This window comes from Ornithodoros turicata, chromosome 1 (assembly GCF_037126465.1).
Source record: "Ornithodoros turicata isolate Travis chromosome 1, ASM3712646v1, whole genome shotgun sequence".
Classification (NCBI taxonomy): Eukaryota; Metazoa; Arthropoda; class Arachnida; order Ixodida; family Argasidae; genus Ornithodoros; species Ornithodoros turicata.
The window spans coordinates 212249032-212260912 of record NC_088201.1 but is presented as its reverse complement, the minus strand read 5'-3'; positions in this window follow the sequence as shown (position 1 = coordinate 212260912).

Here is an 11881-nt window from a genome sequence, read left to right as displayed (position 1 = left end):
CCTTAGGTGTCGCTGGAGGTTTGTTGTGTTACCACCCTTGCGAAGAGCAGAGAAGAAGAGCAGAGGTTGCACTTTGCACGTGTCTCCGAGCTTGGCGTGAAATGAGTCCACATGAAACTCCCGTTTCCCCGGAGGGAACTTAGCGGAGCCATAACTGGTTATAGCCCACACTGGCGAGCAGGGGTTGCGTTGCACTATACCCAGCAGTACGGAGTTGCACTATCCAGCGTGCGTAACAAGAGATACCACTCGCACACGTGAGAGTCCGCAACGCTATGGCTGTACAGCTGAAGACGGAGGGGTGTATAGTAGCCGCGAAGAAGTAGAGGTGTGTGAGTACGGTACACAAAACTGGCGGAGGCTAAATCACACAACACGACTCAAACTCGAAATACAGTTTTCTTGCATCCAACAGGTAAGGGAAAAAGCGATAAAAAGGTCAACAGGGAAGTAGAAAGTGACTCACAAGCCACCGAAGCAGTGATGTCCTTCGGGAGACCAATAAAAGATTGGAACTGGCCAGTCATGAAGGCCTTCAGATTAACCTGTCGCCAGGCTGCCCGCTTTGGCCCAGTCTTGAATATTGGTATCATTAAACAAAAACCGTATAACTGAGCACTGTATGCACAGTGAGCTGCATACAGTATCCCCCAAGTGCGACACACCAAATCCACGAGCTTAAAAAAGTTAACATAAAAATAAAGGAGGATAATGCAGCAATGATGTATGTGTACGTTTGGTACCAATCATGCAGACACGTACTTTCTTATCACTTTTCGTACACTGCGTAAAGTGCACCAGCAACGTTGCTTTTCGTATCTTCGCATGCAGTAAAGCTTACTCCTTATCGCATGCTGTGGAAAGCGTTTTTTGTCTGTGTGTGTGTGCCTGTCACACACGCCCCCTATTTTTCTTCTTTTCCTTACCGTCATATGCGACAGGACGCAGTCCTTTGGGTATCAGTTCAGTTCTGAGGCTGTTTCTAATATACACACTATATAGGCATGTTTCGATGAAGGCAACATTTCCTTGACTTTGGGGAGGCACAGAAAACAGACATAACCTTGCAGAGGGATTGTATTTGCGTCTTCCTTCTTCATAATTAATTTCCTAGACAAACTAGGCTTTGTACGTGTTTGTGCTTTCTATGCGTTCCGGCCTCAGAACTTCAATTCCGGTCATGTTCACCGGGTACACGGCACCGAAACACGAACCACTATACATTCGAAGCACTACATAGTGCAAAAATTGCAGCACTGTACATTGTCCGCGTGTATGCAATGACTTGATCAATTCAGCAGCTGGAGACACATAAGCAGAGCCCTTAAAGTGTATGTTAAAAGGTATTTGAGTTACAGTTACAGATATTGATACCCCGCAGACAAAAATACACTAAAAATCAAATAAATCACAGAACACTTGCCCTTCACCCTCTAAAATCATACATAGAGAAAAAAGTATAGATTACCAAGAGATACAAGAACACATACGAAAATACAATTTATATTACTTAACAGACAGAAAAAGTATCTAGTTACATACTCAGACACTCTTACTCAGTAGAAAGTAATTGCTCGGAGGGTCAGGGTAACAAACGCAACGAAACACGGACGGAGAGAAAACGTGTCTTCTGTCTGTTCATGTTTCTTGTTTATTACCATGGTACTCAATCAACACACTCACCCTTCAGTTCTGAGGCTCTAAACCATAAACTGAAAACTCGTACTATGCTACCGTCTACAGCCCTGGACATAAATGGTTGCCGCTGTTTCTGCCTCACTCATTATTTCCGCTCCGACGCTAATAACAGTCTGAAAGATGTAGGTGTAGCTGCCGTTACAATAAAATTCCAGAAGACATGTATGTAGACACCGTGTCATAACGAAAGGAAAGCTAGGTAGCAAGCGAGCTGGTGGTGACGATCCATGACATGCAAACCCGAGACGAGGTAGGGACAAAACCAGACAAACACAAACACGGTCTCTCACCGTGTTTGTGTTTGTCTGGTTTTGTCCCTACCTCGTCTCGGGTTTTCAAGTCATGGACCGTGTCATGTTGTCACCGAGAGACATGTAGACGCCGTATTCCGAAATCCGCCGGCATGGCGCGCCGGAGAAATCTCACGCGACTTCAGCAAGGTGGTCGCCAAACTCTCCGTTGGCATCGGTCACATGATGTCATAACGTCACGGAAAGGAGAACGAAAGAACGAACCTTTTGAACGGTTTAGTTAAACTAAACTGTATGAACGAGTTCTCCAAAGTGAACTGGATTGCTATCCCTGTCAGTAACCTCAGGGGACCCATTGACGGATGAAACCAAAGGACCCTTGTGCGCGAAGACATTCCCAGAAAATTGACTATTGCCCTTGCAGGGGCAACAAGTGTCACGATATCAGGGTGTCCCAGAAAACGTGTCATTGAATTATAATAAAAAAACTACGCCACCTGGAATCATGCGATCAACTGCATTTGTTCCTATTAGGTTTTTGCCACCTCCTAATGTGAATGTCATGTACTCCAAGTTTAATTATGTAGATATTTGCGAACTGAACTCGGAAATTTGCCAAGTAAAGGTCACTTTTTTACCCCACCAATATGAAGAGCGTGACGAAGTCACTCAAATTCACGATAATTCACAGTGATATTCACGAGCTATCCCGTCGGAAAAAATAGCCGAATATCATGATTTTCGGAGCACCGGACCATAGCGCGCGATGACTTTTTGAGCGCAATCGCTCTCAGTGCGACGAAAGGAGGTTCCGAAGCCAGGCCATAGAGTGATAGTAGAAAAAGGAACAGTTCCTAAAATTGGGAGAGGGAAAGCATTATCCCAGCGAAAGTCGGACGTGATAAACCGTGCCTGTTTTATCTCTTTCTGCGATGTCGGGGAGGGCTGGGTTTCCAACCGCCTTTCGTCGGACTGACAAAGGGTGCGTTCCAAAACCTACTCGAGTCAACTCGGGAGTAGCGCTCTACCCGAAGCGCCGTTCCAAAACCGGGTCGAGTAACTCGATGACGTCACTACCCGCGTTCCAAAACAAGGTAGAGTAAGGAGAGAGTTAACTCGATTCAACTCTCCTCCGAAGGCCGGTCAGTGAAGGTTCGCCCGAGTAATGACGTCATGCTTTTGTCGTCTGCTGTTTTCCGCGAAAGCGCGGCATCGAAACCAGCTGAACGTGTGGTTGTCAAAAAGCCTCGACCTCCACGACGGGTTATCAATACACAACTGGACACCGAAATGGCAACACTCTTCCTATGCGGATTGTGCGACATGGTTTTTGAGGACAAGGCGAACGCCCAAAGACATGCGAGCCGGATACATTTCCCAGGAAAAAGTGAGTCTCGCTGGTGCGCTTTTCTATTTTGTCTCCATGTACGTTGCTTTTCCATTATCTATTTAGCATATGTTCACTAACAGCTGCCCTGCAATGTTTCACTGCCTTGTAGTCACGTGGTCCTTGTAAAGGTGGAGCTCTATGTGAAACGTTCAAAACTATATTAGGAGCAAGGGCTATTACTGTCCAGCATTATTATTATTATTACTTTTGTGTGCGTGTGTTGGAAATGGGATTTTAAATGAAATTTTACTTTTCTTCCTTTACCTTCACAGTTGTAAGATGGTTTGTCGGTACGTTCGTGTGAACAGGTTTCAGATAAAATATGTACTACCATAGGCGCAGGCTAGCTGGTGGATAAATGCTTGGGTGGAACTTGGCTAAATTCTGAGCTGTGGAAGGAAGGGACAACACGACAGAACTCTGTCACGAATTTCCCGTCTTTTCGCCCAAGCTCAGACTTCTTTCAAGATAAATGAAGCATCTCAAGCAGCACAATGTACTGAAAGTCGAGTGCAATAGGGGTGGACGGTATGTGTCTTATCAATGTTCTTTAGTTTCATCAGTCTGTTCAAGGCCTTCCACCTACCCGTCCACGCCTATTGCACTCGACTTTCAGTACATTTTGCTGCTTGGGATGAGGCGTTTGCGCGCTCCGCGATACGTGTGCTATCAGAACCGCTTCATCGCGCTCTGATTACATCCCAAGCAGCACGATGTACTGAAAGTCGAGTGCAATGGGTGTGGACGGTATGTGTCTTATCAACTTTATTTAGTTTCACGAGTCTGTTCAAGGCCTTCCACCTACCCCTCCACCCCTATTGCACTTGACTTTCAGTACATTGTGCTGCCTGGGATGTTTTGTTTCAGCCGTTCAGCTCACATTCGACTCCGACGCCGCGGACTCCGTGACCCAAACCACGTCCGCACCACTACCTCAGTTCCAGGATTCTAACCAGCAGCTTCCACCTTTTGTATTTTTCATCTTCTGTCGTCATCGTGTTACCATTTCTCTTTTTTTTTATTTCTTTTTACTACGAAATGCAACGGGATGTATCCACTATATGCATTTGGGGTAGCTAATGGTACGTGAAAACTCCCATCCCACAAAAAAATAACAAATAAATCACGACAATGTCAGTTGCTTTTCCCTTTCATTCTCCAATAGAGTGGCTTAAGAATAATTCTGCAGTGTCTTGGAAGAAATAGTACCAGACAAGGAATCTCTTAATGTAACTGCAACAAGTAACTATACATACACAAAGTGCTGAAAAAGCCAAATGCCCACTGGGCCGACAAGACAGAGTGCAACTATGTCTGACGGGGCATGGTGACTCCCGTAAACAGCTCACAATACATTCCCAGTCGTCGTTATCGTCGTCTCTGTAAAATAAATCTGACGCGCGCGAGATGAGAGCGGTGATGACACCGGCCTCCATCTTAACTCGGTCGGTGTCCCCCATGCGTTCCCAAAGCTACTCGACCGGGTGCGTACTCTGTGGTCACATGGTACAACTCGGTCATGTGACCTACTCGACTCGAGGGTTTGTTTTGGAACGCACCCAAAGATTGCGCTGAAAAATTCCTCGTGCGCTATTCTGTGCGACCTCCGTAGAGCATGATGTTCGGCTATTTTTTCCGATGGGACAGCTCCTGAATATCCCTGTCAATTATCATTAATTTGACTAAATTAGACACGCTCTACACATTGGTGGGGTAAAAAAGTGGCCTTTACTATGCAAATTTCCGACTTAAGCTCGCAAAAATTTACATAATTAAACTTACGTTACACGACATTCACATGAGGAGGTGGCAAAAACCCAGTAAGAACAAATGCCATTGACCGCATGAGTATAGGTGGGGTAGTTTTTTTGTTATAATTCAATGACACGTTTTCTGGGACACCCTGTATACTTTCGGCAAAACGACTTAAGGGAAGCAACGTCTGCGCTTGGCTCGAAGTGTGGTTCAAGTTGCAGTGGTGAAGATGACAGCAATGTTATTGTTCAACTTAAGGAAACCTCGAACACAATTGCCGCAAGATATACCGTCACATTAATAGGCAGGTTATGTATTATATGCTACTAAACAAAATACAGTGTTGCTTCACACCACGTCTGTCTGCGTTGTGCAGGGAGGCAAAGGTGAGCCTCGTCTTCCTTTTACGACAATATAACCTTTGTTAACTCGGTGTGCATTGGTGGACCGTATTTGGACCTAATAGCATGCGAAACTTTTACCCGGGGTACCCGGGTTCGAATCCTGGTGCCGGCTGTGCTGTCTGGGGTTTTTCCTGGGTATTCCTCAGACGCTTTCAGACATATGTCGGCACAGTTCCCCTAGAAGTCGGCCCAGGACGCACATTTCCCCAGGGCGTTAGTCGTGACTTTGCCCACATACGTGAGGCCGACAACGGCAAGCCCTTTCACCATCACCACCACCACCACCACCCCCATGCGAAACTTTTTCTCTCTCTTTTTTTTTGTGCACTAGCCCGTAACTAGAGCCTGTGTAAACATATTTTTGTGAACATCAATGCACCGGTAAATATCTAGCTAGATGAGTCACAGCGGTTCGGATGATACACCCTTCTCGAAAGTCACTCGGAACACGTACGCGTCTCCCAGTAACATTAAACAAATACGAGTCGTTCTGAAAACCCACAAGTTATAAGTGACACTGACAGCGTGGTACGGTAAATACCAAATGTAATTATCTTCGTAGCCTGTGTTATTTAATTTGTTTCTGTATATGGTTCACGATGTTTTCATTTTCCAAAGATTGTTAGTATCTTATCATTTGTTAGTACGTATATAACTTCTGTCTCTACATTGGGTATCTAACAACTGTTTGCCCTCGCAATGTAGATTATGGTGCCCGGATGTCTTCAAGCTGCAGATTGGAGGTTTTCTGTCCGGAGTTATCACATTGTTACAGATAGAAATAATGAATGAATAAATATAATGCGCGGCCTGCCCGGGAAATGTCATACATTGCCAATTTATACCGGCTGTTCGCCCCCCATTCCGATAACCGAAACTTGAAACTAAAACGAGCCCTTTTTCGCAAAAACGGAACTCGCTAAACTGTGGACATCTGCTCGAGGCTCACTAAACCATACGGGTACCTTAAGATGGAACACACGATTTTTCTTTTGTGTGTGTATCTCCCTTGTGTTTTCATATGTGTGCACATATGCAGCCTAGATGTGCTTCCGTGAGCACTGGACCATTTATTTCCTCACATGCCAGCTGGGATAATTTGTTCCAGGACCGATCTTTCAGGGACAATTTCCACGACCGTTTACTCCGATTCGTCATGTCGATTGTGGTCCGAAGCAGGGACTCTTCTATGCGTACGCTTCATAGAAGGACCCATAATGCCGCTGTATACCTCCACACACATGCCCTATACCAGGGGGTGCAAAACTCATTCTTGTCTGCGGGGCGCATTGAGCCATGAAGGAACTACGGGGGCCGCTGTCGCGGCTTTGCTGTTTCTTGTTTCTTATTTACATGACACACAACACAGAACGTAAAATTATATCAAACGTATATCGTTGGGTTCCTTAGCGTTGCTCAGTCAGAGGATCAGAAAGTCCTCTTTATTTCCTGTGTGCCTACGTCGTGTGAAAGTGATTGCACAATTGCGATGTTGTGATGTTCAATTGTTATACTTGTGAGCAGAGAAAACGCTTGCTCGCAGACGAATGTTGACACAGTCGTCTCCCCACCTAAATAATCGAATTATTATCGTTAGACGTATGTTATAGAGTACATGGACCGCTACAACATACCTACCTTGAGGTACCTTTGTCCAACTTAAGAACAAAGTGCCGCACCAACATCAGCGAACTTCTTATCGGTGGGTCGCATTGCAGGTCAGTCAGTTACATTTCTTAGTCAACTCATCAGGAACGTATTAACAACTGCGGAAAACGACGACCAAAAAGCTCCGTTTCAAGTCCCCTGCACTCTGAGGATCTTCACTCAAATTTCCTTGGCTGATCACCAAACCTGTAACTGAATTAGACTGTTGCTTTTGGCATTAGAGACACTATATTACAAATAGTCCATGTGGGGTTTGGAAAGGGCTTTGGAACTTTTGGTGGGAATGTACTAGCAATACCAATCAAGTAAAAACCAGACGCAAGGACAGGATCAGAGAGTCACCAGTGAAGACGAAGAAAGCAACACAGAGACAGAGAGGGAACGTCGAACTTTCAACAATTTTTCATCTTTAAAGGTTGCTTATGACCAAAGGTTGAAAGTTCCATATTCTCTGGCTGTCTTTGTATTACCTTTGTCGTCTTCGTTGTTAATTGCCATGTACCAACCGGCCTCGCCCTTCTCTTAGAGCGTTATCGGATGTTACAGTTGAGTGGCAACCGTTTTCTACCGCTAGATAACGCAAGATAAACTTCAAGAGTACAGATCCCAGTGATAACAACACAACTGTTCATGGTGCTTGAGCCGAATCCATTTTCTTTTCTTTGTTTGCTTTGGGGGCCACGAGGGCTGCCACTTCGGCACCCCTGCCCTATAGCATCTGCTTTAGTGTTGCGGGCACTTGAATGTAGACTTGTGCCGCGCGATGTATCCGCTTGTAGGAAAGCACATAAACCACCCAATTAGCAAAAGAAGTTCTTTTTGACATCACATAGTCTTGCTGTCTGACATTATGAATGTTTTTTTAAAGGAATGTCTACAGCGTAAATGGAAATGAGTCTACAGCATAAAATTTGGATCTTAGGTTAGGCCTTTCACGTTCCCAATTCAGCTGCTCGTTTCTCGATCGCTCTCCAAAAATTACTCCCTAAATTTGTGTCCACACACTGAACAATGTTAAAGTGTGGGATTATTATGTCGTGCCTGAAATCAGTTGTTATTAAGCGTAGTCTCCATTCTTTGACAGAAGCGTTAAGCAGCATATTGAACGCCACCGCACATTTGGAACATGCTGAACTCCCATCGCCTGACGTCTCTGAACGAATCATGAACTTGGTTAACGCGGGTTGGGCATCTGTCAGTGAAAGGGAAGAAACAAGGAGGAAGGTAGCTGTTCTGCCATACGTGCACACTACCCCTCTACCCTCAACTACCCCTCTGAGGTTGTCCGTATATCTGTTGCTGTGCAAAGGGAAGTCGAACTGTAATGTACTGCTGCTCTGTCGTGGTTGTCGTTCATCGCACGCAAACAAGTATGTACCATGCTACGAAGGCGTTGTTTATGAGATTCTCATCAAGTATCAATCTGTACATTCGCCAAACAGGCCGTTGTGTCAACGTAGGATTACGAGAACAGAAAAGGACTCTAGGAACTGATAACATTTATCCGGTTGCAGTCAAGCGTCTGGGTGTAGGAGTCCCTGTCATGTGGCTTCTGTTATTTATTTATCTTATTTTTTCAAATTTGAGTGCACACGTGGAGGCAGCTAAAATTTAATTCACGGAAATGATTCGCGCTATTTCACCAACAGCGATAGCTGACGCGTCCACCCGAGATATTACCGTTGACTCAGGGAAGGGGAAATAATCCACAAGTCTGCGCATGCGCTGTGGATGACTAGTGGTTTTTCTGCATGGAGGAAGGAAACACAGGAGCGGCCGTTTCGAGCAGATTTCCGTGGGACCCCTCTGGCGGTCGCCCCTGTCAAAGCCGCCATTACTTCCTGTCCACCACGTGATCCCCTCTAAAGTTTCGATTTAGCAACGCTTTGTTGCTCGCGCTGCTTTCTGTGCTTTTATGCTTTTCGAAAGTCATTTACTCTTAAAATGTGAGCACCATTGCGGGAACAACGTTTTGGTGACGTGTTCTAACCGCCGTTGCGGCTGCCGTTCAACAGAAATCAGTTATGTTACGGGAATAACGTTTCATTCGTAAGTACGTACTTGACCGGTTGTTTCGCACTCCTGTCTGTGAGAGTCATCTTGAATCGTTCCTTTACAAACTGGCGCTGTGCTACGGCTGCAAATTCATTTGATTTCCTCCATTGTTGTACAAATTTGATTACTAGCATGGTTTACCACTTCAGCAACAAACACACAAAACGTGGCGACGTCGCTGAACTGACTGAACTGCAAGACAATCAGGACTCCCATCGTCTGCTTTGGGAGCTGGCCTGCGCATGCTCTTGGGGTCACGTGAGCTGTCACATGGTAGAGTCACAGGAGCGTCCCAGAATGCAGTGCGAAGCTGGCACGCCCGTCCCAATGGCAAAAAGTTGGAAGGGCCGCTCCTGTGTTTCCTTCCTCCATGTTTTTCTGGACTGGAGCAACGGGAGGACAATCCCGTAGTCTCCATGGGGACGTTTTTCGGGCAGCAGCAGCGCCAAATGTTACCCCAGACGTTGCAAGACCAATTCTGCGCATGCGCATTCGCTGTGATTTTGGATAGGGCGGCGGGTGTCGCATTTGTCCAAGGACACTGTTTTTCATGCTTATCCAACATGGCGGAGCGCGCTGTGGTGGTGGTGCTGTGCCCTTCATTGGTTACTGGTTTACGAGGCGGACGTCAGAAAGTGACAAACACAGATATTGGAATGGAAACACTGTATTCATCAAGCTGATTCATAGATATGCAAATATGATGCCAATACTGTTCTCGATATCGCTGTACAGGCGTTGCACAAAGTATAATTACATAGTTAACAGACACATCACAGCGTCTCTCGAAACAAGCCTCTGCATTTTCTGATTTTTGTATATTTTCCCCGTTTCTTGGCATTTCAATGTAGATTTCCATACTTACACAACGCTTCCGGGAAAGTAATTTCGGTTTTCTGCACCGCGAAGGACCTCAAATTAATCGATCAAATGTGAATCCTGCAATTCCAGTTTCTGCACGTACTAACTACCTTCGCAGAAATACGAGTATTCCTATTCTTACCAGTGCGCGCTTGCTTGGCGTATAACCGGAACTGTTGTCTATCACATCCGTACCGATATACTAACACACCAGCTTCAACCTTCCGCTGCTTCCACTCCAACGATCAACGGTTCAAAGCTCGTGCACAAAGGTTCAGTTTGCTTGCCGGCAGTTGAGGGAACGTGACCACGTGACACACATATGCCACACATAAGCCGGGAGACGACATAACTAGGCAAAAAAGTAGAGAGCTCCGACTTAACATAACTGACGAAACGTCTGAGTAAACCTTGTTATTTTGCATGTTAAGTCGGAGTTCTCCACTTTTTTGTCTAGAGAACGAGTTTGCTCAAAGAAACGCAGGCTGGCACTTTCTCCAGTTTTTGTAGAAGAAGCACACCCATTAAGTTGGGGTTTGTTTTCGTGATGAAGGAGTCTTCCGAGGTGATGGCGCCCCAATCGATACTACCTTGGCGACACACTTGGCGCGGCCGTGAAGCTGTCGCAGTGGCCCGCCGTTGACTGGAGCTCCATTGACAGCGGTGGAATTAGGCATGCTGCATGGGATGCGGCTCTGCTCGCCATGCAAATTATGCTCCGATTTTTTTAACACATGCGTTCCGTTTCTTTTTTTCATTTCAGCCTCAGTATCATTGTTTTGACGAATGCAACTCCGAAATTTGCTCAGTTCGTCACTGTTTCGTCAGGATCAGAATACTATGTAAACGTTTTTCGGTTTGTTTCCGGTTCGGGTTCGGCCATAAAGGTTAGGTTCCGGTTCTGCTCCGGAGTTCACGTATATCGGTTCGGTTAACCGGTGCCGAGTCTGTAATCCTGTTCTGAACCGGTTCGAGGTTCTAATATGCTACAAAATTATAGGTAGCCACTAGAAATGATACAAGATCACTTAGTTGCGTTTTTGTGCGTTTTTTCTGTTTTTCGACCAAAAGGACCCCCTTTCATCCCTTCCGCGAGCAACGTGCCGCCAATCTAGGCAGGCAGACCGCTCGAATCCCCACATCACCCCCAACACACACCAAACCGAACCGGTAACAGAAGTTTCTATATCGATTCGGTTCCGGTTCATCTCCAACGTGGCGCTAGTAATTACGGTTCAGAGTTTGTTGAGTTCCAGAAATTCCAGTTAATTCCGGTTTTCGGTTCCGATTCCGTTCGAGTGTCTGGTTTAAAATATGTATGAGATGCCACAGGGAGCCGGCCCCTGAGGTTGGCCTTCCAATTTTTTTAGGCAAATACGCATCTTTTCGGGGTTTCCGTCTCGGATCTTTCTTGGATATTTCCGAGAAGATTTCTTCTAAGAAATCATTTTGTTAAAAATATGATGATTATTGCAGGGTTAAAATAGGCGCGTGATTATACCAAATTACTGTCATTGGTAACTTATGTTATTGGTATCTTATACCCCTGTCACACGGGATGATTTAGTGTCATTTTCGTGTAGTACACTCCAACCAGCGAATGTCACTTTCACTACGTGCTTGCTACACGGCTTAAGTAAGTGTCACTTATGGCAGTGATGGCAACTGCGATAGACAAGAATAAACGTAGGCAAAATTTTTAGGCGCGCTCCACAACACCTTCCTCAAAATGTTTTTTATTTAATTTAGAAACACCTCCTGTTAATCTTCTTCCAACATTAAACAAATTGGCCTCAAAC